The sequence below is a fragment of the Lithobates pipiens genome, unplaced genomic scaffold (assembly GCF_037356315.1).
Source record: "Lithobates pipiens isolate NorthernLeopardFrog02 unplaced genomic scaffold, aLitPip1_a1.2 Scaffold_25, whole genome shotgun sequence".
Classification (NCBI taxonomy): Eukaryota; Metazoa; Chordata; class Amphibia; order Anura; family Ranidae; genus Lithobates; species Lithobates pipiens.
This window is the reverse complement of record NW_027507787.1, coordinates 27,382,048-27,409,141: the sequence shown is the minus strand read 5'-3', so window position 1 is coordinate 27,409,141 and position 27,094 is coordinate 27,382,048. Positions and strand designations below refer to the sequence as shown.

The 27,094-nt window shown below is 44.2% G+C and overlaps 1 protein-coding gene across 3 annotated transcripts in view; it reads right to left on the bottom strand.

The window, feature by feature from the left end:
• Positions 1-26,714, bottom strand: part of STAMBPL1 (STAM binding protein like 1) — a 71,361-nt gene extending 44,647 nt beyond the window's left edge. For 2 of the 3 annotated variants that reach the window (XM_077454175.1, XM_077454174.1), the window contains exon 1: positions 26,485-26,713. The gene's annotated coding sequence lies outside the window, so the exon portion shown is untranslated. Of the gene's footprint in view, positions 1-26,484 lie in introns of all 3 variants that reach the window. The other variant, XM_077454176.1, reaches the window with a different exon arrangement.
• Between the last annotated feature and the right edge of the window lie 380 nt (positions 26,715-27,094).

Below are 27,094 nucleotides of genomic sequence, written 5' to 3'. Positions count from 1 at the left end.
GTTAGCTTGTCATATGTGCTATGTCGCGACTGGTAGTGCCTCTTGACATTAAATTCCTTATAAACAGCCACAGTCTCTTGGCATATCAGACAAACACAGTGATTTCGTATTTCAGTGAAGAAATATTCCACTTTCCACTTGTCCTGGAAGCGGCGGCCCTCACTGTCAACTTTCCTTCTCTTGTTTACAGTCGCCATTTTAGAAATTGACCAGAATGGGAAAATATTATGTAAGCGCAGTGTCAGAGGTTTTGGTCTAAGCGTGTTCGTCCCATACACTTATACACCGCCCAGCAAGAATTCTGCTACCTTTTGCAGCTGTGTGTGGGGAAGATGAGCTGTTATTTGGATATATATATTTAATTCTCTTTCTCTTTATTTCTCTCTTTCTCTTTATTTAATTCTCTTTTTCTTTATTTCTCTTTATTTCTTTATTTCTCTTTAATTCTCTTTTTCTTTATTTCTCTTTATTTCTCTCTCTCTCTCTTTAATTCTCTTTATTTCTCTCTCTCTTTAATTCTCTTTAATTCTCTCTCTCTTTAATATTCTCTCTCTTTAATTCTCTTTAATTATCTTTATCTGTAATTCTCTTTACCTTTTTTCTCCTCTCGTTCTGGCTTTGGCCAATCCGCGCCGCCAATCACAGGCACTGTGAGAGATCTGCAGCTGCTGCAGGGACAGCTCAGTGTCTGCTATTGGCGGCGTGTGCTGTCAGATTCCCGGAGGCCTTGGACCGCTTCCCCAGCATCTGATTGTCAGTGAGAGGCGGGGATGAGAGGCGGGGTGAGAGGCACTAGCAGCCAATCACCGCCACCAATCCCCGCGGAATCACAGGCTCGGGACCTGCCGCACACGCCCCAGCTTGTCAGAGAGGCGCTCGGGGTGTGCGGAGCCAGGCGGGCCATAATACAGGAGAAGCTGGGGGCAAGGTGGGGGCCATACAAAACCGGACCGCGGGCCGCAAATGGCCCGCGGGCCGGCCTTTGGACATGACTGCCCTAGAACAAGAAGTGTATTAGGACTACTGCATACCTTTCTATCAACAGGATGAATTCATAGATCCAACCTACCTTGTGTCAACAGTCCAGCCTGGTGGTGTAACTGTGTGGGGAATGCTTTCTTGGCACGCTCTCTTGGCATTTGAATACCAGTCATCTCTTGAAAGCCACAGCCTGTGTTAGTATTGAGGCTTACCACAATTTAGTACACTGTAATGTTCCTGATAGTACTCAGTGAATGTATAATTAATATCTAGACAAGTTTGCACATCAGACGAATCAGCAGATTGCAAGTATAATGTTGTGCTAAGAAGTTAAAGCCACAGGCCAGGAAAACGAGTGGAGATGTAGTAGTGGTGCCTACCACAGCGATTTCCAGCTTTTTGGGGATTGGCAAGGTATGGCACATACATACTTACATTGGTCCAAGCTGGACCAATAGAACTACTGAAAAATTGCCATATCTGTAATTAATCTATAAAGGGGCAGCAGTCAGGTAATCTAAAGGCAAGATGTGGCAGGATACCTTCTCTCCAGCTGTAGTCTTGAAGTGTATATAAAACCAAATTCTCTCTTTAACCAGTTACTGACCAGCGCACGCCGATGTACATCGGCAGAATGGCACGGGCAGGCATATTGGCGTACAGGTACGTCCATTTTTAAATGCCGCCCTGCCACCACGCGCACCGCCGGTGGTGCGCTTGCATGCTGGTCGGGACCCCCGTGAGTCTGGCCGCGGGTCCTGCAGACTCGATCGCCACGGGGATACCCGCGATCGTCTCACGGGGTGGCTGAACGGGGAGATTCCATTGTTAACACCATCTCCCTGTTCTGCCTAGCAACAAGTGACGCTGATCTCTGCTCCATGTGATTAGAGCAGAGATCAGTGTTCACTAACACACAACCCAGCCCCCCACAGTTAGTAGCACGCCCCTAGGAACACTTAACCCATACACTGCCACCCCCTGGTTAACCCCTTCACTGCTAGTGTCATTTACACAGGAATGCATTTGTATAGCATGGAGTGCTGTATAAATGACAATGGTCCCAAAAATGTGTCAAAAATGTCCGATGTGTCCGCCACAATGTCGCAGTCACAATAAAAATGGCTGATCACCGCCATTACTAGTAAAAAAAAATTATTAATAAAAATGCCATAAAACTATCCCCTATTTTGTAAACGCTATAATCGCTTATTGCGATTTTTTTTACCAAAAATATGTATCGGCCTAAACTGAGGGAAAAATTATTTTTTTATATATTTTTGGGGCAAAAAATAAAAACCGCAGGGGTGATCAAATACCACCGAAAGAAAGCTCTATTTGTGGGAAAAAAAAGCACGTCAATTTTGTTTGGGAGCCACGTCGCACGACTGTGCAATTGTCAGTTAAAGCAACGCAGTGCCGAATCGCAAAAAGTGGTCTGGTCTTAAGCCAGCAAAATGGTCCGGTCTGAAAGTGGTTAAAAGGAGTAATCCCTATCTGCGTTGGCTGACTTACAGACTTGTAAGCAGCAGTAAACCACAACCATTGTGTAGCCCCCTAAAACATGAACCAATACCTGCTATGTAATGAGCAAATATGGCTTCATCTGTGTACATATATAATCGTCAGTTGTAAAAAGTATCAAATTCATTAGCATACATACAGTGTTAAAAATAATTAAAGGAATACTTTGAAAACACATCAGATCTCAATGGGAAAAATATCATACTGGATAGGGACAAGCTGAACACCCCCCCCCCTCCCCCCCCCCCCCTTCACGTTCAGTTCAGAATATGTGAACAGGCAAAAAGCTTGAGCAAACATGCAAACCCTATTAAAGTCTATGGGTCATGAACATGAAAAATCAAAAGTGATAATTTTAAAGGCTAATATGAAAGTTATTGCCACACAAAAGTGTATGGGGACCTACGTACTGCCCTAGGGGACATGTATTAATGCAAAAAAAAAAGTTTTTGAAACAACAGTTTTTTCAGGAGCAATGATTTTAATAATGTTTAAAGTCAAACAATAAAAATGAAATATTCCTTTAATATTGTGCCGGGGGAATCCCTTAGTCTGCCTGTAAAGTGGCACATCTGTATGATGTGTAGAACAGTCCTGCAGCAAATTTACATTTCTAAAGGGAGAAAAATGTCATTTAAAACTTGCTCGCGGCTGTAATGTATTGCCGGCTCCCGGCAATAAAGATGAAAAATCAAGCAAAAAATAATAATAATAATAATTTTGAGCAGCGTATATATCAAATCGATCTCGTTCATGTTTAAATATCTAAGAAAACTGATAACGCAATGCCCAAAAGGTCAGAAAGCATAGAAAGAACTGCTACAGGCAACAACATTAAAGCTTCATTCTACCAATTGTATGTACTGTATATGGATAGCCTACAAACATGCATCCACCATACTTACTATTTTAGGATACACATAAAATCTTAGCACAGCATTACAGATGGATAATCTAGACATCCGTGAAAGGGATCATTTACTTTGATTTCTCTTTCACCTTCGCACAGCTGCCAAAACCAAACTGAATTGCTGTTCTTGCCAAGCGGCCTGCTCAGATATTCAATCTGTTAACACAATTCTAACATCAAAGACAGTCTGACAACACTAAGCAGTGAGATGTCATTGCACATATTGGATGTGATTACAATGGTTCTCACTCTATTCAAAAGCTAATATTTAAATAGTTAATATTAATTTCTAGAACAGTATAGATCTAAAAAAGAAGTATAGATTTAAAAAAAAAAAAAAAAAAACAAGTGCTCTTTAACCACTTCAGCCCTGGAAGGATTTGCCCCCTTACTGACCAGGCCATTTTTTGCATACGGCACTGCGTCACTTTAACTGACAATTGTGCAGTCAAGCGGTGAACAAAACAAAATTGACATCCCTTTTTTCCTCACAAATATTTTTTTTCCTTCTGCATCTGCGGGGAGTAGAAAGGAGGGGTACAAATTCTGTTTGGGTACAGTGCAGCATGACTGCGCAATTGTAATTTAAACAGTGACAGCGATGAAAGCTGAAAATTGGCTTGGGCAGGAAGGGGGTGTAGTATTGTAGTGGTTAAAGGCATTGTACACGTTCAAATGTTTTTGTTGTTTTGACTAGTTCACATTGCACAAGCTGCTTCCCCTTACTTGGAACTGATGCTTCTGAGCATGCCCCACGTCCCTCTGGCTGGACATATGGCATATAGAAGGCTATGCTTGTAAGCACAGAGGGGTCGTCCCCTCAGTGCGAGCCAGCATCTCTTTAATTTGGAGGGGAGGGGACCACATCCTTGAGGGGTTAATTCTGGGACTTGTAGTCCTTCACTTGTGGGGGAAGGTAATAGTCCTTCCCTTCTGGGAAAGTCCCAGCATGAACCCCTGAGATTTAGGTATGTGACCACCTCCAAAAAGTGAAGGACTACAAGTCCCAGCACGATCTCCTTAGATCTAAGGGTGAGATCCCTTCGATCTCAGGTGTTTATGCTGTGACTTGTAGTCCATCACTAGTGGGGGGGTTACATCCTTAGCTCTGAGGGATTCATGCTGGGACCTGTAGTCCTTCACTTTTGGGAGTGATGGACTACAAGTCCCAGCATGAACCCCTGAGATCTAAGGATGTGACCTCCTCCCCTTTTTATCCCCAGGGTGTCAACTGTCATCCAGGACCAGCTCAGCTGCCATCCTTTCTGTCCCTGCCTCTCTGCCTGGCTCCCTCATGACAGCCCAACAGGTTCCATCTTGACCTCACCTCAGGTTCTCAAACCCACTTCCCTTCCCTTCCAAGCAGAGGGGCGCCACGGCAGAGGCTGGAGGAGGCAAGTGCAGCTGAGCACTAGGAGGAGGAAGTTGCACCCTCCTCTGCTCTAAATGCTGGGGCCTCTGATAATGATGTCACCAGTTGCTAGACGCCAGGCAGTACCAGCAACCAGACAGTGGGCATTGGCAGCCAGAGGTAGAATCAGTGGAAGCAGATCTGGGTCAGGCCTAGTACTGTGATGGAAGCAGCAGCCTTTTTTTTGGAGCATCAGAGCAGCCGGCCAAGTCTGGCCCTGACATGCAGCCCACCAAATACCCGGTGGGGGCTATGACCAGTCTGGGCCTGCCTGTCCAGTTTAGTTAAGGCTCTTACTTCTCCTGCTTCTCAGCACCTGTCCCCCCCTCCGGTTCTGCTGTGTTGGTTTTCTCAGCTGTTATTTGTAAGACGGTTTATTTTATTGCTCCCAAGTTTGCATTTTAAATAAGGTCCGCAAGAGCATAATTGGTCTCTTTCTTTTAGACATTGCATATTGGAAAACGACTCTGTTGGCCATCATCGCAGACCCTCTCATATTTGTTCAGATATTTTCAGGCAGGTTTGCAATCCTTGATTGATCAAGCCACTGTGTTGGGGGGGGGTTTGAGGGGCAGCTGGTGGGATTTGTCACCCATTATTGTGGGTGGACAGTGTGATTAAAGAATTTGATAAAAAAAGAACTTGATAAACTGTTACATTCAGCTCAAGTCTTGGTGACTGAGCTTTGGTGTTTGATATATATTTCAAAATAATTATTGGTTTGCTTAGGATTCTAAAGTTTAATGATTTTAATTACAAGCCTTTAACTCCAAATATAGGGGTGTGACCTAATATTTTCCAAGATAGTTGTATATTGTTTCATTTAAGTACCTTTTCTATTTCAGGTGTTTTTGTTATTATTTGGTTGAAGGGGGTGCTTGTGGGGTCTGCAATCCCATACACATGAAAATCACAAGGTGCAGGTAGGAAGGTTTATAAAGCCTCTAAATGAAAACGGTGTTACTGGTGCTTGGTGCCAGATATATTTTGCCAAACACAATATAACCTCCTATCCCGCTGACCGTGAAACAGGAGGTCAAAGCTATCTGCTGCCTGGAAAGCAGGCCTACCTTTACATATGAAAACACTGTACTCAGCAAACCAAGTTTTCATAAATCACAGCATACTATTGCATGTTCAATGAGTGGCCATTACAGCCAACATGACCCATTACCAGGAAAAATAAATGATTTATATGGCGAGTTCGTCCAGTTTTGTTCTGAACAGGAAAAAAAACATTCAGGGAAAAAAAATATAAAGGATTTTAGTAAAAGGTTTACTTTCCAAATAATTGTATTAATCCAAAGTACATGCAAACCCAATCACTAAAGACCGGTTAACATCTCCCGGAAGTGGGGAATGGTACCCGTCACCTGTAACTTACACTAACCTACCTGACAAGTACACTGACCTACCTGACACATAGGTCAATGTATGTGTCAGGTAGGTCAGTGTACGTGTCAGATAGGTCAGTGTATCTGGCACGTACACTGACCTACCCGACACATACACTGACCTACCTGACCACTACACCGACCTACTTGACCTGATATACACTGACCTATATGACACACACTGAATCGGAGTAGAAAAAGAAGTTTTTGTAGAGTCTCTTGGAGCGTTTCTTCAGCAGAAAAGCACCTAAATGCTGCGGATAGCGTTTTTTTGGGCTACCCCCCCCCCCCCCCTTTAGGCTCCATGCACACTAGCGTTTTTTTTTTAAGATAAAAAATACTAGATAAAAAAACATGGTAACAGTTTTTCTAGCAGCATTTGCATTTTATTAGCATTTTTGCAGTTCCCTTAAAAAAAAAAAAAAAAAAAGAACGCTATTAGTAGCATTTTGCAGCATTTAAAAGCGTTTCTGCTAGAAAAAACACTCCAAGAAACTCTACAAAAACATTATTTTTTCTGCTCCTTGAAGCTGAAAGAGGAGGTCAAGCCCCACATGAAGTCAGCAGCTACAAATACTGCAGCTGTGGACTTTTAATAATATATGGACACTTACCTGTCCAGGGAGTCTGCAATGTCGGCACCCCAGCCAATCTTCGGATTAGCTTTCGGGTGCAGCCGCTGCCATTCCTGGTAAGGGAACACAGTAATGAAGGCAGTTCCCTACTGCGCATGCGCGAAGCAAGCTGCGCCCTCTAATGTTCCAGCAAAGGAGGAAGGAGGAGGGGGCCGAACTTCCAGGAGACGGGCTGCAGGCCCCACCTCCCGGAAGTGGGGAACAGTACATGTCAAAAACGGGTACCTCCCCCCCCCCCCTGAAAGGTGCTAAATGTGGCTAACAGAGGAGGGGAGGAGATGGATAAGCAGACGTTCCAATTTCGAGTGGAACTCCACTTGAAGCTCAAAAATTTCTAATAGCCTAAAGTAGCCTAAAGTCTTAGCTTCCAGGAGCTTAAAAAAAAAAAAAACACTAGTGTGCATGGAGCCTTATTGCAAAAACACTAATAAAATGCTAATGCTCCTGAAATGCTGCTAAAAAAGGCTATTACCATAGCTTACCCGCACCAAGACTAACCATCAGTTCAAATTTTGTTCCCTTGATAAAAAATTGCTATTATCCTCTTTCAATTTTTTTTCCATTGAAGTCGAAAATGAGACGTTTTCGAACACATGGTCGTGAGAGCAAACAATATTCCCATCATGTAAAGACCGATAAAGCTTTCAATGGACATGAATCAGTTTCTCACTCGTTTTTTGCTTCTGAGCCCCATATGTGCAGTACGTACAGTTCAAATATTTAATGGGCAGGACACACAATAACCTTTCAATTTATCATCCATTCGGCAAAAGTTTTCCCAAACTTTTCCTTTGCTTTTTTGTCACAACCGTTTTTTGATTTGTGCCCATTAACTGGATGAAAAATGAACAAACTGTCCAAATGACAGATTTGTGAACGATCTTTCATCTAGCGTATGCGCACCAAAAGTATTTGGGTATGGGGGGCATATATTGGAAGGTTCTTTACCTCAATGCAGAAAACGCATTAAGGTAAACATTATGCCTTTACAACCACTTTAAGTAAACCTACCTCAAACTCCCCCAGTTAACCACCTCAACCCCAGAAAGTTTACCCCCTTTCATGACCAGGCCACTTTTTGCAATATGTGCTACTTTAACTGACAATTGCGCGCTCGTGCGACACTGTACACAAATAAAATGTATGTCCCTTTTTTCCCCACAAAAGCTATTTTTTTTTTAAATTATATTAATAATATATATATATATATATATATATATATATATATCAAATGTATTCAACAATTTAGGCAAATATGTATTCTTCTACATGTATATTGGTTGGTTTGCGCAAAAGTTATTGTGTCTACAAACTATGGGAAATATTTAAGGAATTTTAATACATTTTTATTTTTTTACTAGTAATGGTGGCGATAAACAATTTTTAGCGGGACTGCAACATTACAGCAGATAAATCTGGCACTTTTATGGAGCTCAGTGACACCAATACATTGATCAGTGCTGAAAAAAATGCACTGTCGCTGTACTAATGACACTGGCAGGGAAGGAATTAACATCAGAGCAGTGATGGTGAACCTTGAACTACACTGCAGAGTGCATGAGCATCGTGGGAAATGTAGTTCCAAAACATCTGGGGTGCCAAGGTTCGCCATCACTGTCCTAGAGAGTGCTTTGGAACTGTCCTTTGACTGGGGGGGGGGGGTGGGTTGGGGACACAGTGATCTATGTTCCCGCTTAGCAGAAACAACGCAACATCTCCATCTGCCCCTCTCACAGAACGGTGGTCTGCTTTCTGCCTCTTCTGAGAATGATTGTGGGGTGCTGGCGAACATTGGGTCCGCTGGACCCGCTGTTTGGCTCCCGCTGTGTCCAATCACAGGAGGAGCGGGTCGCCGGCGGATCTCCCCCCAGACCCAGTGCACAAAATCCGGTACAGATATGCGATTTTGCGCAGGAGGGCTGCCTTGCCGCAGTATATCTGTGTGGAACGGTACAGAAGAGGTTAGAAAGAAATACGTTTAAGCACAAAATAACTTCAGTGAAAACTGAATGCTAACAATCAGAAGATCCAGTGATAGAAGCAGCTGAAGTTGTATGCAAATATTGACTTACCTGACACAGGAGCCAGCGATGTCACCGCTGTCCCCTGTAGTCCGGAGCATCCAACTTCTTCCTGATATCGCTGCTCTGGCCACTCACAGCGCCGGAGAAGTGATGACGTCACTCCCGCGCATGCGCACGGGAGCCGCCAGTAACAGCATATCGCGGTTAGCAGCGGCATGCCGCTAACGCGATAGTGCACCTGCGCGCCGCTGTCTACGGCGCATGCGCCATAGACAGCTGTCACTGTCTTTTAGTAAATATCTCCTAAACCGTGTAGGTTTAGGAGATATTTCTTGGACTTACAGGTAAACCTTAATCTAGGCTTACCTGTAGGTCAAAGTGGTTTGTAAGGGTTTACAACCACTTTAATGTGATGGTGGCTTTATTGACCTTCACGTTTATTTCTAGATTTGCCAGTCATACCGACAGGCACTTTACACAGACCATAACATCAGTGTATACAACTTCCTCTTCTTATACTCTGTGTTATTCAAGCAGAGTACAGTAGGAGAGAAGACGTCATCTGAAAGGAAGAAGGCTGAAAGAACACAAGCCTTTAGATGGCAGAATCTCAGAAAAATGACTGTCATCTTCCCCATAAAGAATGAATTGTAACTACACTCGTATGATGGGTTCATGCCGCGTGCATCGCCACGCAGTCATAAATTTAGGACAGAAAAGAGGAAGAGAAAAATTATGGTTTTCTTCGAGTTTCCTGTGACTGCCAGCATGAAAGAAAGGCACCTGTACACCGATATATTCCTATAGAATAGCAGGTGTTCATCAAGTATGCGGTCACAGGGGGGAATGCAATGGAGCTTTTTTAAAAACTGTATTAAACCCAAAAACAGATATACTAGCAGATTTATATGGACTTGACTAATAAATACAGCTGAATTCCAGATAAACTGTTGCGGTCAGTTTTTTTTTTCCCATTTATAAAACAGACTATTGTAACCACACCGGTAAAATGGTTTGTCTCAACCCTCAAATTGCCATTTTTCTGGACAGCTTGGTCCATTAACCACTTCAGGACCAGGCTTCTTTCTGAGCTTTATTGTTTACTAGTTAAAAACAGTTTTGTTTGTTTTTTGCTGGAAAATTACTTAGAACCTCCAAACTTTATAATTTTTTTTTCTAACCTAGAGAATAAAATGGCGGTCGTTGCAATACTTTGTCAAACTGTATTCGTGCAGCGGTCTTACAAGCGCACTTTTTTTAATTAAAAAAATAAGACAACAGTAAAGTTAGCCCATTTTTTTACTTTTACCCTTAAAAATCCCCATAGGCAATGTTTAAAGAAAATTCTACAGGTTGCATGTTTTGCGTTACAAAGAGAAGAGCTAGAATTATTGCTCTCGCTCTACCAATCGTGTCGATACCTCATGTGTGTGGTTTGAACATCGTTTTCATAAGTGGTTGCTACTCCCGTATGCGTTCGCTTCTGCACATGGGCTCGGCAGGATGGAGTGCATTTAAAAAAAAAATTCTCTTATTTTACCTTTTTATTTTGACACTGTTCTTTAAAAAAAAAAAAAAAATTGGCGCTTTTTTCCTATTACAAGGAATGTAATCTTCCCTTGTAATGGAAAAAAAGCATGTCAGGACCCCTTAAATATGAATTTTATTTTGTCTTATGAAAAAAAATAAAAAAAAATGGCCCTTTAAGAGCTATCTGCAGAAGTGACGTTTTTGACGTCGCTTCCGCCCTGCAATTTTATGGAGATGGGCGGGAGCCATCTTCCCCTCACTCGTCTCCATACCACACACAGAAGAGGACCCAATCGCCTCCGTCGCTACCAACGGCTCCAGTAAGCAGCGGAGGGCCCTCTCCCACCGCTGATAAAAGTGATCTTGCAGGGAATCCACTGCAGAGACCACTATTATCGGAAACTGGGCCGCCCTTTGAAGAAGATGATACCTGGGTTATGGCAGCTAGCTTCTGTAATAACAAAAGATATCCCTCTTGAAAAACCTGACGTATATCAGCGTGCAGCGGTACAAAAGTGGTTAAAATGGATGTAGATGAGAGTGGGCTACAGAAAAAACAAGTACAACTTGGAGCTGCACGATTCTGGATAAAATGAGAATCACATTTTTTTCCCGTAGAATAAAGATCACGATTCTCTTATGATTCTCGGCGTAACATCATCTTTCACATTAAAGAAAAAAAAATAAAAAAATTGGGCTAACTTTACGTTTTTTAAATTTTTTTATTATTCATTGAAGTGTGTTTTATCCCAAAAAAATTGCATTTGAAAGACTGCTGCGCAAATACAGTGCGACATAAAATATTGCAACAATCGCCATTTATTTCTCTAGGGTCTCTGATGTACATAATGTTTGGGGGGTTCTAAGTAATTTTTTAGCAAAAAAATAAAAAATACTGGTTTCAACTTGTAAGCAACAAGTGTCAGAAATAAGCTTAGGGGTTGATTTACTAAAGGCAAATCCACGTTGCACTACAAGATCTGAAATGAGGGGAAGCTCTGCTGATTTCTATCATCCAATCATGTACAACCAAAAATTCAGTTTTTTATTTTCCTTGCATGTCCCCTTCAGATCTACAGAGACTGCACTTACGCAGTGCACTTGTAGTGCAAAGTGGATTTCCCTTTAGTAAATACCCCCCCATCTTTAAAGAGGTACTGCAGTCGCTCACCTTAAAAGTTGTTGTAAATGTTGTAAAGCGCTGAGAAAACTGTTGGCGCTGTATAAAACCTGTATAATGATAATAATAAAAGTAAGTTGAGAAAGAACAAGAGAACAGACTTACTGGCTGGATCATCAGGGGAGCATAAGGGTCTCATGCATATGTGGCCCATGTGAGGGCTGCGTGCAAGGTGCGCCATCCCATTAGGTGCAGCGGCTGTGTCTGCTCATTCCAATTGACATCAATGGCACTGCCTGCACAGGGATGCATGGAACACCTGTGCATGTGGGGGTAAACCAAGGCCCTCACAAGGGGAACATGCATCAGCGTATGGCATGTACAGCCTGTCATACAAGTGAATGGCCGTTTCACCTGCACATGTGTGTAAAACATCTTTCCTAAATATTGGACTTTGCCTACTGGCCCTCCTGGACCTTGGAACTATTTCCATATCGCACTAGCTGTGTTTCTAGCGATCCATCTTTTTTCATTTTAACCAAGGCCCATAAGGCCCCTTTCACACTTGTACGACCTGAAAGTCACAAGACTTGAAGCAATGCGAGGTCTATGGACCTCAAGTCACATCAAAGTCAGAGCAAAGTAGTTCAGGGACTATTCTGAAGTCGCACAGATATGAACAGTACTCACTGGAAACCATGGGGTATGACTGTTTCATAAATAAAAAAATAAAATGTAAAAAAAACCCACAACACGCATCATGCTTGGCTCTGACTGCTACAATTTCTAGACATTTCTTTCCATCGCTGGAAAGCTTTTGTCCTATTTATAACACTGATATGCTCCAGGTGCTCATCCTGGGTGGATCCCATGGATGGAACTACAATATGCTCCAATTTGTCTCCTGGCAGAACGGAGAACTGTTAGTTTGACATACACAAGGGATTAGGCTTTCACCTGTTCTGTATGAGTGGAAATAGATAATATGTGGTAAAAGGGCGCGTCAACAAAGATGAGCTACAATATGTACAATATGCAAAAGTATTCACCCCCCTTGGCATTTTTCGTGTTTTTGTTGCCTCACAACCTGGAATTAACATGGATTATTTAAGGATTTGCATCATTTAATTTACAGAACATGCCCACAACTTTGAAGATTTTTTTTTAAGCAAACAAAAAAAATGGAACAAAATAACAGAAAAATTCAATGTGTATAACTATTCACCCCCCTAAAGTCAATACTTTGTAGAGCCACCTTTTGCGGCTATCACAGCTCCAAGTCGCTTTGGATAAGTCTCTATGAGCTTGCCACATCTTACCACTGGAATTTATGCCCATTCCTCCTTACAAAACTGCTCCAGCTCCTTCAAGTTGGATGGTTTGTGCTTCTGAACAGCAATCTTTAAGTCTGACCACAGATTTTCTATTGGATTGAGGTTGAGGCTTTTATTAGGCCATTCCAACACATTTACATGTTTCCCCTTAAACCACTCAAGTGTTGCTTTAGCAGTGTGTTTGGGGTCATTGTCCTGCTGGAAGGTGAACCTCCATCCTAGCCTCAAATCACACACAGAGTGGTACAGGTTTTGCTCAAGAATATCCCTGTATTTAGCATCATCCATCTTTCCCTCAACACTGACCAGTTTCCCAGTCCAGACTCCTGAAATACATCCCCACAGCATGATGCTGCCACCACCATGTTTCACTGTGTGGATGGTGTTCTTTGGGTGATGTGATGTGTTGGGTTTGTGCCAGACAGCATTTTCTTTGATGGCTAAAAAGTTCAATTTTAGTCTCATCAGACGAGAGCACCTTCCTCCATACATTTTGGGAGACTCCCACATGCCTTTTCGCAAACTTAAAATGTGCCATTTTGTTTTTTGCTGAACTAATGGCTTTCTTCTGGCCACTCTGCATTTGGTAGGCCTGTCCTGGGTCCTGGGCACCTACATTCTGGGACAAAAAAGTTAGTGATCCCTGCTCTCCATCCCTGCAGCAGCCAGCGTAAGAGGAGTAGAGAGAAGCCAGTAGAGCTGGGTGGGGGAGAGGAAACAGCGGGGGGGGGGGGGACGCAGGACCTGGATAGGAGGGGCGACATACAGATCACCTTCATTTCCCTTCTGCAGCTGCTGAATGCCTGTGGGAGAAGGAGGAGGAGGAGAAGCCGGCATTCAGCAGCTGCAGGGGGGTGGTTTCTGTACATGCCGCTGTCTTGTTAGGACATGCTGTAGCTGCACCTTAGGCAGCTGCTTAGTTTACCTAGTGGTAGCACTGGCCCTGGGTACAACGAAATATCCGCTGAGCATCTGCTGTCCTCAAAGAAGAAGCCTCGTTGGCCATTTTGTTGTTAGCCCATGTCCTGAAAATAAGACTGGACCCAGGAGTGTCATTATTGGGGGTATTTCAGCCGGGCTTCATAGGTGACAGAAAAGGCCTACAGGTATGGCATTTGCATTGAACGTTATTTTTATTTTTTTTTACAAAATGACACAATGCATTTTTGCATTAACCCCTGTTCTTCTTGAGGTATGTCCTTAAATCAACAGATCAGCTGCCCATTATTTACCCAATGCCTTTTATAAATGGCCCTGAAGAAATAGTCAGCAGGTGGCTGATCCGTCCCAGTAATCACAGTTATTACACACTGTGTAATAATCAGTTTCGGGTTCATCCGTTGCAGAGGAGATCAGGAAAGGGATGTCCCAAAACCTCCTTCCATTTTCCATCTTGGAAAATATTTACGGCAGTCCTAGCTCTCTAGAGGAATGGGAGAGCCCAGAAACCACAGGGGACAGTGGCGGTGGGACGCCCGGCAACAGTACAATGCAGTTAAAATGAACAAGTGGCTCTGCAGCCGCCCGGATCACCATAAGTCCCATCTGCCACCATAGCAGGGGGGACTCATAGTTCTCAACAGTGCGGTGACATCACCGTACTGTTCATCCATTGACACTTCCTTCAACTCCATAACTGAAGATCCATACCTTAATACAGGCCAGAATAAACCCCAGTCACCGCAAAGCGTAAACACGCCCTTGGAGCAAACTTTACAAGTTAAAATGAAACAACAGCAGTGTATATGAAGCCTGTAGAACATCATCATACCCCTGACAATAGGGACTGTTCATAGACTGGTCATAACTAAACAGAACGTTTAATAAACCTGTAAAGTTTTCCATAAACTTCAAGCAAGTTTTAATAAATGGAATTTTTGGAGAATGACAAGCATTATGGCTGATGTAAACAGACTGTTATAGTCATGTAGATGACAATAGCAGGTAACGTCATCGGGTCACTGTGTCAGCGTCATGTCATTTTCCCTCTACAGGGATTCCGTTTCAGATGGACATTTTCAGAGGCGTACCCCAGCAGATTATTGATGTAAAAATACATGCTATAAGCAGTTTATCACGCTTTTAAGAAATACTGTGTGTAAGGGATCTTCCCGGGGTAGGGTGTGTTTGGACACAGTTCACAGCAGACTTGGACTTTATAAAGTAGACCTTGGCGTTTATTCGTGGTACAAACAGTCCAACAAACAAAGTATACAGCAACACCGTGCTTCTTGTGTATAACAGGAACAAAATAATAACAAAACAAACAACCTAGCCCGGCTGGGCGCTTACTAACAGGTTCTTCTCACCTATCTGACACTTATAAACACAGCGTCTTTCGCCTGGATATCGCAGGGTGGATTTTAGCTCCAGCAGTGGCTGTGCTTGCAGCTTCCTCAAACACACAGACTGTTCGTTTCCCTGGCTGAGAGCAAACACCTGCAGGCCCGCAGAGCCTTTACCTTCCCAGGCTAATTAGGATCAAAGCTCACCTGATCCAAAACCCAGAACTGGAACGAGGGATGGGGGGTGTGGAATGACAGGTCCCTCTACCAAACCTACCTGCCATTCCATATAAACCCAGGCCCGGCAAGATTAAATAACAACTCAGCAGCATATTGCTGCTGAGAAACTGATCCATCCTGGACTTACCATCTCACACTGTGTAGCAACCTAGGTGAGATGTACACCCCCTCAACCACTTCTCCAGTGACATGTCTACATATCCCCCCCCTCTTTTTCAGACCGGAGGGCTGAGCCTTTTGTCCCCACAGACAACTCACCCTCGACAATGCGTCAGCATTTGCCTATAATTTCCCTGGCCTGTGTTCCACAGTGAAATTAAAGTTTTGTAAGGACAGAAACCATCTAGTCACTCTTGCATTTCTCTCCTTGTTTAACTTCATCCATGTTAGGGGGGCATGGTCTGTCACCAACTTGAATTTCCTGCCTAGCAAGTAATACTTTAAAGATTCTAGGGCCCACTTCACTGCCAAACATTCTCGCTCCACAATGGCATAATTTTTCTCGGCCGGGGTTAGTTTTCTACTCAAGTACGTCACCGGATGCTCCTCACCATTCACTACTTGTGAGAGTACTGCACCTAAGCCTGTGTTAGAGGCATCTGTCTGGACCAGAAATTCTCGCCTGAAATTGGGGGTAACTAACACAGGTGGTTGGCACAAGGCAGACTTAAGGCTTTGGAAAGCCTTCTCAGCCTCTGGGGTCCACGTGACCATTGCTGTCTTTCCGCCCTTTGTCAAGTCAGTTAGTGGAGCAGCAACTGAGGCAAAGTTCGGCACAAATCTACGGTAATAACCGGTAATACCCAGGAAAGCTCTAACCTGTTTCCTTGTCAGGGGTCTAGGTCAATTCTGTATTGCCTCAATTTTATTTAGCTGTGGCTTAATCAATCCTCTCCCAACAATGTAGCCCAGATATTTGGCCTCTTCTAGGGCTAGAGCACACTTCTCGGCATTTATGGTCAACCCTGCATCACTTATGGTATCCAACACGGCCTGTACCTTACAGAGGTGACTTTCCCAATCAGGGCTAAAAATGACCACATCATCGAGGTAGGCGGCTGAGTAATCCCGATGTGGTCGCAGAATCAAGTCCATCAACCTCTGGAAAGTTGCAGGCGCTCCATGTAACCCGAATGGCATCACTACATACTGGAATAGCCCATCAGGGGTGGAGAATGCAGTTTTCTTTATAGCCTCGCCAGAAAGTGGAATCTGCCAGTAGCCCTTTGTGAGATCGAGGGTGGTTATGTACCTGGCGTTACCTAACTTCTCAATCAACTCATCTACCCTGGGCATAGGATAAGCATCGAACTTGGAGATCTCATTCAACTTTCTGAAATCGTTACAGAACCTCCAAGTTCCATTGGGCTTTGGGATTAGCACAATTGGGCTGGACCATTCACTCTGTGACACCTCAATTACCCCCAGATCAAGCATACGTTTTACCTCGTCAGATACGGCTTTTCTACGTGCCTCCGGTATCCTATAGGGCTTTAGGTTTACTCTGCTTCTAGGCTCAGTTTCAATGTGATGATGGATGAGGTGGGTACGCCCTGGGAGGTCAGAGAACTTGTTTTTGTTTTTCTGTAAAAATTCCAGAGCCTCCTGTTTCTGTGACACTGATAGAGCATCACCTACTTTGACTGGAGGGATTGGTGGTGACAAATTATTAACAGTATTTGTCGCCACCAAGGATTCCCTGTCTTTCCAGGGCTTGATCAAGTTTATGTGATAAACTTGGAAAGGCTTCCTTCTACCTGGTTGGTGCACCTTGTAGTTCACCTCACTGATCTTTTCAACAATTTCATAAGGACCTTGCCACTTCGCTAAGAATTTACTCTCAACAGTGGGGACTAGTATAAGGACCCTATCGCCTGGGTTGAATGTCCTGATTCTTGCGGACCGGTTGTAAATTCTACTTTGGGCCTCTTGAGCTCTCTGGAGGTGTTCCCTTACCAGGGGCATTACAGTGGCTATACGGTCCTGCATTTGTGCTACATGCTCAATAACACTCTTGTATGGGGTGGACTCACTCTCCCATGTCTCTTTTGCAATGTCCAGTAGACCCCTAGGGTGACGACCATAGACCAACTCGAATGGTGAGAACCCTGTGGATGCTTGGGGCACCTCCCTAATAGCAAACATGAGGGTAATAAATGATCCCAGTCACGACCATCTTTTTCCACCACTTTCTTCAACATATGTTTCAAAGTTTTATTAAATCTCTCCACCAATCCGTCCGTCTGGGGGTGGTATACAGAGGTACGGATGTGTGAGACTTTAAATAGTTTGCATAATTCCTTCATCAGTTTTGACATAAATGGCGTACCTTGGTCAGTTAGGATTTCTTTGGGGATCCCAGTCCTAGAGAACATATAAAACAACTCACGTGCAATTGTTTTAGATGCAGTGTTTCTTAAGGGTACAGCCTCAGGATAGCGGGTCGCATAATCTATGACTACCAAAATATACTGGTGTCCTCTAGCTGACTTTACCACGGGACCCACTAAATCCATGGCAATACGCTCAAAAGGCACCTCTATAATAGGGAGCGAAACCAAAGGACTGCGAAAATGTGACACTGGGGCACTAACCTGACATGTGGGGCACGACTCGCAGTATTTTTTAATGTCATCATATATCGCCGGCCAAAAAAACCTCTGGAGAACCCTCTCTCGCGTTTTGTCAGTCCCCAAGTGTCCCCCAAGAACATGGTTATGTGCCATGTCAAGCACCTGACGCCGGTACGGCTTAGGTACCAGAAGCTGTTCCACAATCTCATCCTTAACCTTATTGACTCTATAGAAAAGATCATTAGTCACCGAAAAATGTGGAAATCTTTTTTCAGCATCTGGTTCCTGAGGTACCCCATTCATAACAGCAACCTGCTCTCTCGCATTTTTGAGAGTGGGGTCCTGTAATTGTGCAGCGCCAAAATTATCCCTAGACACCTCTAAGTCTAGTATATTTTGCTCAGTGGGAGGAGCCTCCTCCTCCCCAGCCAGGACCTGCAAAGGAGAACAATCATTTTCATCCTGCACACTTCTATCATTCACAGGGGACAAAGCAACCCCCTTAGAGGTATCCCCACTCCTTTTGGGGATTTTTCTTTTTTCCCAGAGAGCCCAGAATAATGGAAAATCGCGCCCCAATATTACATTATGCATGAGGTTTTTTACCACACCCACTTCATATTGTACGGTGCCTTGTTCAGTCCCGACTTTAGCCAGCACTATAGGGTACACTTTTGTATCACCATGTATGCACACAACACTCATATGTTTTTTAGACTCTAAGTCCCCAGCCACCAGGCTAGCATGCACCAAGGTTACGAGGCTTCCCGAGTCCATTAACGCCTCAACGGGAAGGTCATTGATGGTAATATTGCAGATTTGCGGTTCAGTCTCTAGTCCAGGAACTGCAGCACAAGATGGTTCCGCAAACAGCGACTGACGCCGGCTAGCGTCACACTCCATGGGTTCAGTGGTAAGAGGGCAATGGGCCGACACGTGTCCCGCCTCATGGCATCTCCAACACTGGATAGGGCCTGGTCTCTTTGGCAAGGAGTCCTTTTCAGAGCCCCTTAGCCACCCGGGACCATCACCAGTCTTTTGTCCCTGAGACACCACTTGAGCCCTTTTCCCTCCATCAGCACCCCTCCACACTCCCCCAATAGATGGAAGTCTCTTACCAGCTGACGGCACAGATCTGGCGCTCCGGGGAGGTGAAGATGCTGCAGGAACATCACGGAGGTAGTCCTCAGTCGCCTGGAACCTCTCCACAAGGTTGACAAGTTCGTTTGCATTCTTAGGATCACCTTGTCCCACCCAGCGTTGCAGGTCAGTAGGAAGCGCTCGGAGGTAGCGATCCATCACGACCTTCTCTAGGATTTGTGCAGGAGTAGAAGTGTCTGGCTCCAACCACTTTCTTGCCAAATGGATTAGGTCATACATCTGGGACCTCGCTGATTTGTCCAGACTGTAGCTCCAGTTGCGTACCCTCCGGGCACGGACTGCAGTAGTAACTCCTAGTCGGGCAAGTATCTCCTCTTTTAGCCGAGTATAGTCCTTAACCTCTTGCTCACTGAGGTCATAGTAGGCCTTTTGAGGTTCACCTGTTAAATAGGGCGCAATTACCTCTGCCCACTCAGCGGCTGGTAACTTCTCTCGCTCAGCCACGCGCTCAAATACTGTTAGATAGGCTTCAACATCGTCCTCAGCAGTCATCTTTTGCAGCGCTTTCTGCACAGTCCTTCTCCCAAAAAAAATCTCTGGAGCGGCTCCCATCACTGTGGGTGGATTAGCAACCACAGGCGCCTCTCGATTTGCTATCAGGTGCTCGATAAGTTGTTGTTGTGCAGCCATGGACTGTTCATGTCGTCTATTGGCCTCTGTCTGAGCCTGCTGTTGTTGCAAACTCACTTGCATAAACTGCTTCAGCATCTCCTCCATGTTGCTGGACTGTTCTTGGAGTGTAGTTGCAGCTTTCACCCAGGACATCAGCAGCTGTAGCCAAGTCTGTCCACACCGTTGCCCCTAGCAACCGTGTTGCCCGCATTCTCCACCAATTGTAAGGGATCTTCCCGGGGTAGGGTGTGTTTAGACACAGTTCACAGCAGACTTGGACTTTATAAAGTAGACCTTGGCGTTTATTCGTGGTACAAACAGTCCAACAAACAAAGTATACAGCAACACCGTGCTTCTTGTGTATAACAGGAACAAAATAATAACAAAACAAACAACCTAGCCCGGCTGGGCGCTTACTAACAGGTTCTTCTCACCTATCTGACACTTATAAACACAGCGTCTTTCGCCTGGATATCGCAGGGTGGATTTTAGCTCCAGCAGTGGCTGTGCTTGCAGCTTCCTCAAACACACAGACTGTTCGTTTCCCTGGCTGAGAGCAAACACCTGCAGGCCCGCAGAGCCTTTACCTTCCCAGGCTAATTAGGATCAAAGCTCACCTGATCCAAAACCCAGAACTGGAACGAGGGATGGGGGGTGTGGAATGACAGGTCCCTCTACCAAACCTACCTGCCATTCCATATAAACCCAGGCCCGGCAAGATTAAATAACAACTCAGCAGCATATTGCTGCTGAGAAACTGATCCATCCTGGACTTACCATCTCACACTGTGTAGCAACCTAGGTGAGATGTACACCCCCCCGACCACTTCTCCAGTGACATGTCTACATGTGCTGCAGATGTCTTTTGCAAAATCCATAGTCCAACATGGGCAAGAGAAGTGCCCATTTATCTGCGATAATCACATACACCCGTCAAATGCCAGTTACCACTGAAGGAACACATAGGCATTTTTGTAGGTTTGCCTAAAGCAGATAAAATATTAAAGTATCTCTAACCATTTTTTATTTTTTTTTCGTTTTGGATAGAGTGGGGAAGTTAGACCCTATGTCAAGTTTTTATTGCTGTATGTGTCTCTATTGAGGAGATTACCCCCTGTGTCGCCAGGAAAAATAAAATTAGGGGAAATCCAAAATTCTCGAGTTTCCAGAACATGAGGTAAAGAAAAATTGTCAAATGGGGACACCTGTTCTGGGGATAACTGCCTAAAGAGGTGAATCCTCTCATTTTGGGAGATTTCCTTTAAGTTCCTGTTGTGTCTCTGGGACAGAAAGTGAAGGGTAATTTCTCCAATGGCACACACACACACTTTAAATACTACATATAAGGTCACACACAGCAAGGAATGTAAGCAAACTCTCCAGCACTGCAAGGTCACCAGAGATATTTAGCAAGTATAATTAACTTAAAGCGGAACTCCAGTAGTTTTTTCAACTTTCCATCTATTAAATCTTCTGCCCTTGTTGTTTTAACTTTGGATAGTAAATACCCTATACAGACCACTTCCTGTTTCTTGTCTGGTCATTAGCTTAGGCTTATGACATCATGCACAGCTCTCTCTCACTCTTGTGAGCTTTTGCCAGGAAAGGAGAGGTGGATGAGTCATACGAGGGTCAATGAGAGCTGAAGAGCTGGAGGTGTGTGTCTGTGTAAATCCAGGAATTCCAGGAATTCCAGTAAATCCAAAATTAGCCCTAAAACCCAACTGTGGTTTTAGGAATATTAATTTTCAAAAACATATAGCATGTGCTCGTCAGGAACCGACGCTACACAGCATTACTGCCCTTACATGTTAAAGCGGAACTTCAGTCATTTGTTCATCTTTCCATCTATTAAATCTTCTGCTCTTGTTTTAACGTTGGAAAGTAAAACTTACTTTTTTTTTTTTTTCCTCCCAGTAAATACCTTATACAGACCACTTCTTGTTTCTTGTCTTGTAAAAAGCCTAGGTTTATGACATCATGCACAGCTCTCTCGCTCACTCTTGTGAGAGTTTTGCCAGGAAGGGAAGGGGGGTAAGTCATAAGGGGGCCAATGCGAGCTGCAGAGCTGGAGGTGTGCCTCTGCGTAAATCCAGGAAGTGAACAGGCAGCAGCTTCAGCTGCCCACAGTTAAAATGGCTGCAGCCAGACACAGTGGCGGGAGATTTCTGCAGCATATTTGGTAAGTACAGAATCTCGGTATATATATAAAAATATGCAAAGTGGTTGGAGGGAAGCTTCAGAATGGCATAGATGTTTTTATTACAAATTATGTGAGCAGAATGCAGTTCCTCTTTAATTCAAATTAGTGACTATAAGTAGCCATAATTTACATATTAACATTCTAATGCCCTGTACACACGGTCAGACATTCTGACGACAAAATCCATCAGATTTTTTCCAACGAATTGTCTTGCATACACACGGTCGCACAAAGTTGTCGGAAAATCCGATCGTTCAGAACGCAGAGACGTAGACCACGTACGACGGGACTATAAAGAGGGCAGTGGCCAATAGTTTTCGTCTCGTAATTTATTCCGAGCATGTGTGGCACTTTGTCCGTCGGAATTGTCTACACACGATCGGAATTTAAAACGATCGGATTTTGTTGTCGGTAGATCCTGCTCTCAAACTTTGTGTGTCGGAAATTCCGATGGAAAAAGTCAGATGGAGCCCACACACGATCGGATTTTCCAACAACAAGATCCGATCGCACATTATCCGTCGGTAAGTCCGACCTTATGTACAGGGCAATAAAGTGGAGCTCTTGGCGAAAAAAAAAGATTTTACCTTTGCATTGGGTTCCCTACTGCAAGGGTTAACTGCTCATTTTGTCTACGAGATGATAAATAACGTGACCTTACTTCCTCAAAAAAAAAAAAAAAAGCATTGTCGGGGTAAACTGACGCTACCTGGAGGCAGACTTTGGGACCAGAAGGTTTGCTGCTTTGTATCAAGGACACCACTGTTTTTCCAGCTCTGCGCATCCACAGATTGCCCTGAACACTGGCCACAAGAAGGGAGTAGTGTATGTCTTCCCAGGTTGTTACATGTTGTGCATCAAAATGATTGGCAGTGTTTTTAATTCACATTTTTTAAAGTTGTTTTGAATGGACTATCCCGTACCCCTTCTATTGAATGATTGTTATTCAGAAATCTTGTGTATGTATAAATATTTAGCCCCTGGTTCTGTGATCCCTGTAAGTGGAGTTCCTATCTTGGTGTCAGAATATGCCCTGACCATCAGACCTTTTGAAGACATCAATCCCCTCTGCCATTGTGCGTGCATTAGAGTTCCCCCCCCCCCCTCTTTAACAAACTGTGTATAGCTGGTTCGGGGGCCAGGAGACCATCCTTAACAACCGAAGAGTCATCAGCTGTCGACGGGCTTCCCCGCAGACAGCTGAATGTAAGAAGAAGCTTTGGTGTTCTGTCATGCGCTGTATGTAGTGCGCATGCACCGGACGGAACAGCACAACAGCTGATTTGCGGATCAGCTGGAGTGACGTGACCAGAATACAAGTGCACATCGTAGGAGGCATCTTGTGATGGGTGATACCATTTCAAAAAGGTACAATTTAAACCTATACAAACAGCGGGGGAGACCATAGTTCTCAGATTGTGCAACACTGCTGCTGGAGGGTGACTAGTTGCTGTGTTGAAGAGCTGGTTTTGTCTGTGTTGTAATCCAACCTTTCACACAGGCAAAACCGGCCATACAACACAGCAAACCTGCCCTGCAACACAGACAAAAGCGGACCATCAGACCACTGTAAAGCTGACCCGCAACAGAGAGGCACAATGTGAGAATTACGTTCCCCCCCCCAGCTGTTTCTAATTGTGGCCGTAAAATGGTATCTCCCATCGAGAGATGCCTCCTACGATATGCGCTTGCGCCCTGGTCACGTCACTCCAGCTGAAGTGCAGCTCCATCCAGCAAATGCGCGGGCACCAAGGATGAGCTCAGGCGTGTTCGCATTCTCATTATAAAAAAGCAGTACAGTGCAGATAATTAAACAAAAATTTTAACTAAAATAAAACAGTCCATTCTCTTTAAACTGAAAGCGAAAAAAAAACTGATGAAATCATCAAAGAAGCCCAGCAATATCCAGTGAGACAGGTGATCTACACATCAAGTATGGTCACCACCAATAGTAATGGCCACTCACCTCAGGAGATGGACCCCTGAGTAAATCGGACAGGTCAAATACAACGGTCCCTTTCAGGGAATAAATTAGCGGACCCAAACACTGGTATCAACTGTGGAGCTTGCTGTATCTCAGGCTTATCATCATTCTCTTCCAGACGTAATACATGTAATAAAAATCAGCAAAACCTAGTGCTCTCTGATTGCTTAAAACAATATTTATTTAAAAGTAAAAGTGTGCACTCACATAAACCGCACTGTGCCCCAGTGCTAAGGATAAAAGACAAATCTCAAACTAAGTGTTCCACAAGGATCAGCGTGTAAGGACGCGGGTGACGTCACGATCGCAGTCACGTGGTTTCCGTACGCGTTGCGTCCCAAGGGGGCAGGACTTCATCAGCGGTGATGGCATGACATAAGCCACCCGCTTTATATACCAAGTCAGCTGACCGCTAAGGCCAATAAAAACGGGTGTACGGCCATCACCATGACACCCGATTCAACCATAGAATGTGGCAGCAAATATAACAATAAGAGAGGATAGGAGAAAAAATAAGCCTCAATGTCCACGTGATGATTCACCACATAATCAGCTATAATAATGTACATCCTAAAGCTGAGTCGGACATGTTGGACATGCCCACAAAAAATTATTATTTTAAAATATCTTTATAAAAACCATCCCAGCTGATCCATAAGGTACACTCCTACATTTACAACCAGACAGTCCAATATATTAAAAAAAAATGTAAATTAAAAAAGAGAGAAAAATAAAAAATGAAAATAGAAACAAAAATAAAAATAAAAGTTTGCATGCTCCGCTAGGAAGTCGGGGCAGCGCTGCACTAATCACAGGCAGTGAGACATTGCCCCGATGCGCGGCTGCAGAGAGATCGGGCAATGTCTCACTGCCTATGCGCCGACTTCCTGGCGGGCTCTGCATGTGGAGCATGCGAACATGACTGAGCTCATCCCTAGCGGGCACTATTTGATGGGGAGCATTCTTGACAGAACACCTGAAATAAAATAAAAATTAAAAAAAAGGAAGAACTTGGCAAAAACCCCTTCGGGTCTGATATGGATTTTAAGGGTCCACCCCAAAATCCATATCAGACCCCTATCCAAGCATGCAGCCCATCAGGTCAGGAAAGGGAGGGGATGAATGAGCTCCCCCCTCCTGAACCATACCATATATGCCTTCAACATGGGGGGGGCTGCAGAACGCAAAGTGCATGTAAAAACGCATTGAAGTCTATTATGTACAAAACGCAATCTGCTGCAGGAAAAAAGTTCCTGACCCTTTCCAAGAACGCACCGGCTGAAACGCAAAGATGTGAATGTGTACCATAGAAAACCATGTTAAATGGACTGTAGTGCGTTTCTGCAAACTGCAAGAAAAAATAAACGCAAAGGTGTGAAACTAGGGTAAAGGAGCATTGAATCCTCGCCTCATTCTTGGAGTTCAGCTATTCTTTACCCACCATGAACATTATAAGTAATAACATTTCTTCTTCTCACAGGATTGATGTGTGTCAATAAACACAACCCACACCTGTGTATACTATATAAATCAGAGGGCAAAGTGCAGTATTCCATCCTGACCAATCCAAATCTCCCGTCATTGTTTTCATTGTCCTGAGGCCCCACCTGAGTGGTTTGAAGAGCTTAACTAAAAGCACTTCAATGTTTTGGCCCCAACAGAGTTTAATCAGGAGCATGTGAAAAATGTGCATAATGAGCGTTTTTCAGGCACTTTCTTGCCTAGTAAAAGGGAAAAAGCTCAAGCCTGAAATACATGCGAAAACAAAAAAAATAAAATAAAAACACCTGTACAAATGCAAAAAAATAAAAATAAATAATAAAAAAATAAAAGGAAAAAATGACAGAAAAACACCAAAGACACTCATGCATGAACGAGGCCATAAGGGCTTGTTTACACGTGTGGATCACTTTTCAGAGGGCAGTTGATGGCTGGTAGATGATACATCTGTTTTAACCCTTGAAAGCCTGCAGCAACGTATGCATTACATGCTGTCGTTCACTCGAATGAGTCACATTTGTCGGTGCTGCTCCTACCCAACACAGCGGGAGGTATAAATTTAGCTGCGATTGTGAATCAACCCCTCCAGCCAACATTAGTTTAACCTGCGGCTTAACCGCCTGTTATTACCACCAATGCCCCCCCCCCCCCCCCCAGGTTCAAATATTTACAAGTTCACAATAGAGTTTCTATACAGTATAAAAGTCCTGGGGGTCCCCCTGTGCCCACCAATGACATGCCTGCCGTTGGTTTTCTAGCACACATCATTATTGGATTGCCATAGGCAACGCTCTTCACATGACCCATCCCAGGTGTCATGTATGTATACAAGTACAGAAAGCAGCTACTTCTATTGGATGTCCTTGAGTGTAGAATACAATGCACTTCTATTAGAGGAGGACAGGAAAGCTGCCATGTAATGTCAGCTCTCCCATTACAGCAGATGTCAGATTGCCACCCTCCTCCTCCTCCTCCTCATCCTTCTATATGTGATCATCAGCCCCCACATCCCTGTCCATCCCCTTCTCTCCCATACAGCCCAGAAAATGATGGAGTTACTCACTGACAATGCAGAGGCTGCTCCTGGCTTTGCTGGAAAGAGCTGCAGCTGCTGTGTTTTGTATGGAGTGTGTCCTGCCCCCTGGGTGCACAGGCTCCAGCGGAGGGGGCAGGCAGAGGGCAGGGAAGCTGAGGATGAGGATGGTGCTGGGCACAGAGGAAGGAGCAGCGTGCTCTGCACTTCTCATACAGTACAAGGAACACACCTCCCGCCTCTCCAGGAAGCAAAATGTCTGCAGCTGCCTATTTGCTGGCCTCATATGGCTTTATTATTAAAGAGCCCAGGGGAATGCAGGCTGCATGCTGCTGTGTAATGTTCACATGTGGGATCATCACAGGCTTTGTGTGCATGGAGGGACAGAAGACAAAGGGCTCCCTTTCTAGAATCATGGCAGGGACAAAGCTTTAGGAGATCACCTGAGGAGGGCAGGTACATACAATAATATACAAATATACATTCATGTTATTACACAGAGCCAGCACTTTACAAAATAAAGGGAAACAGTGCAGTTAAAAGGGGGTAACAAGACTTGCTTGTAAGAATTTACAATCCAAAAGGGAGGGGCAAATTCAGGATGATACTCACCAATAGGGATGAGCTCAGGCGTGTTGGC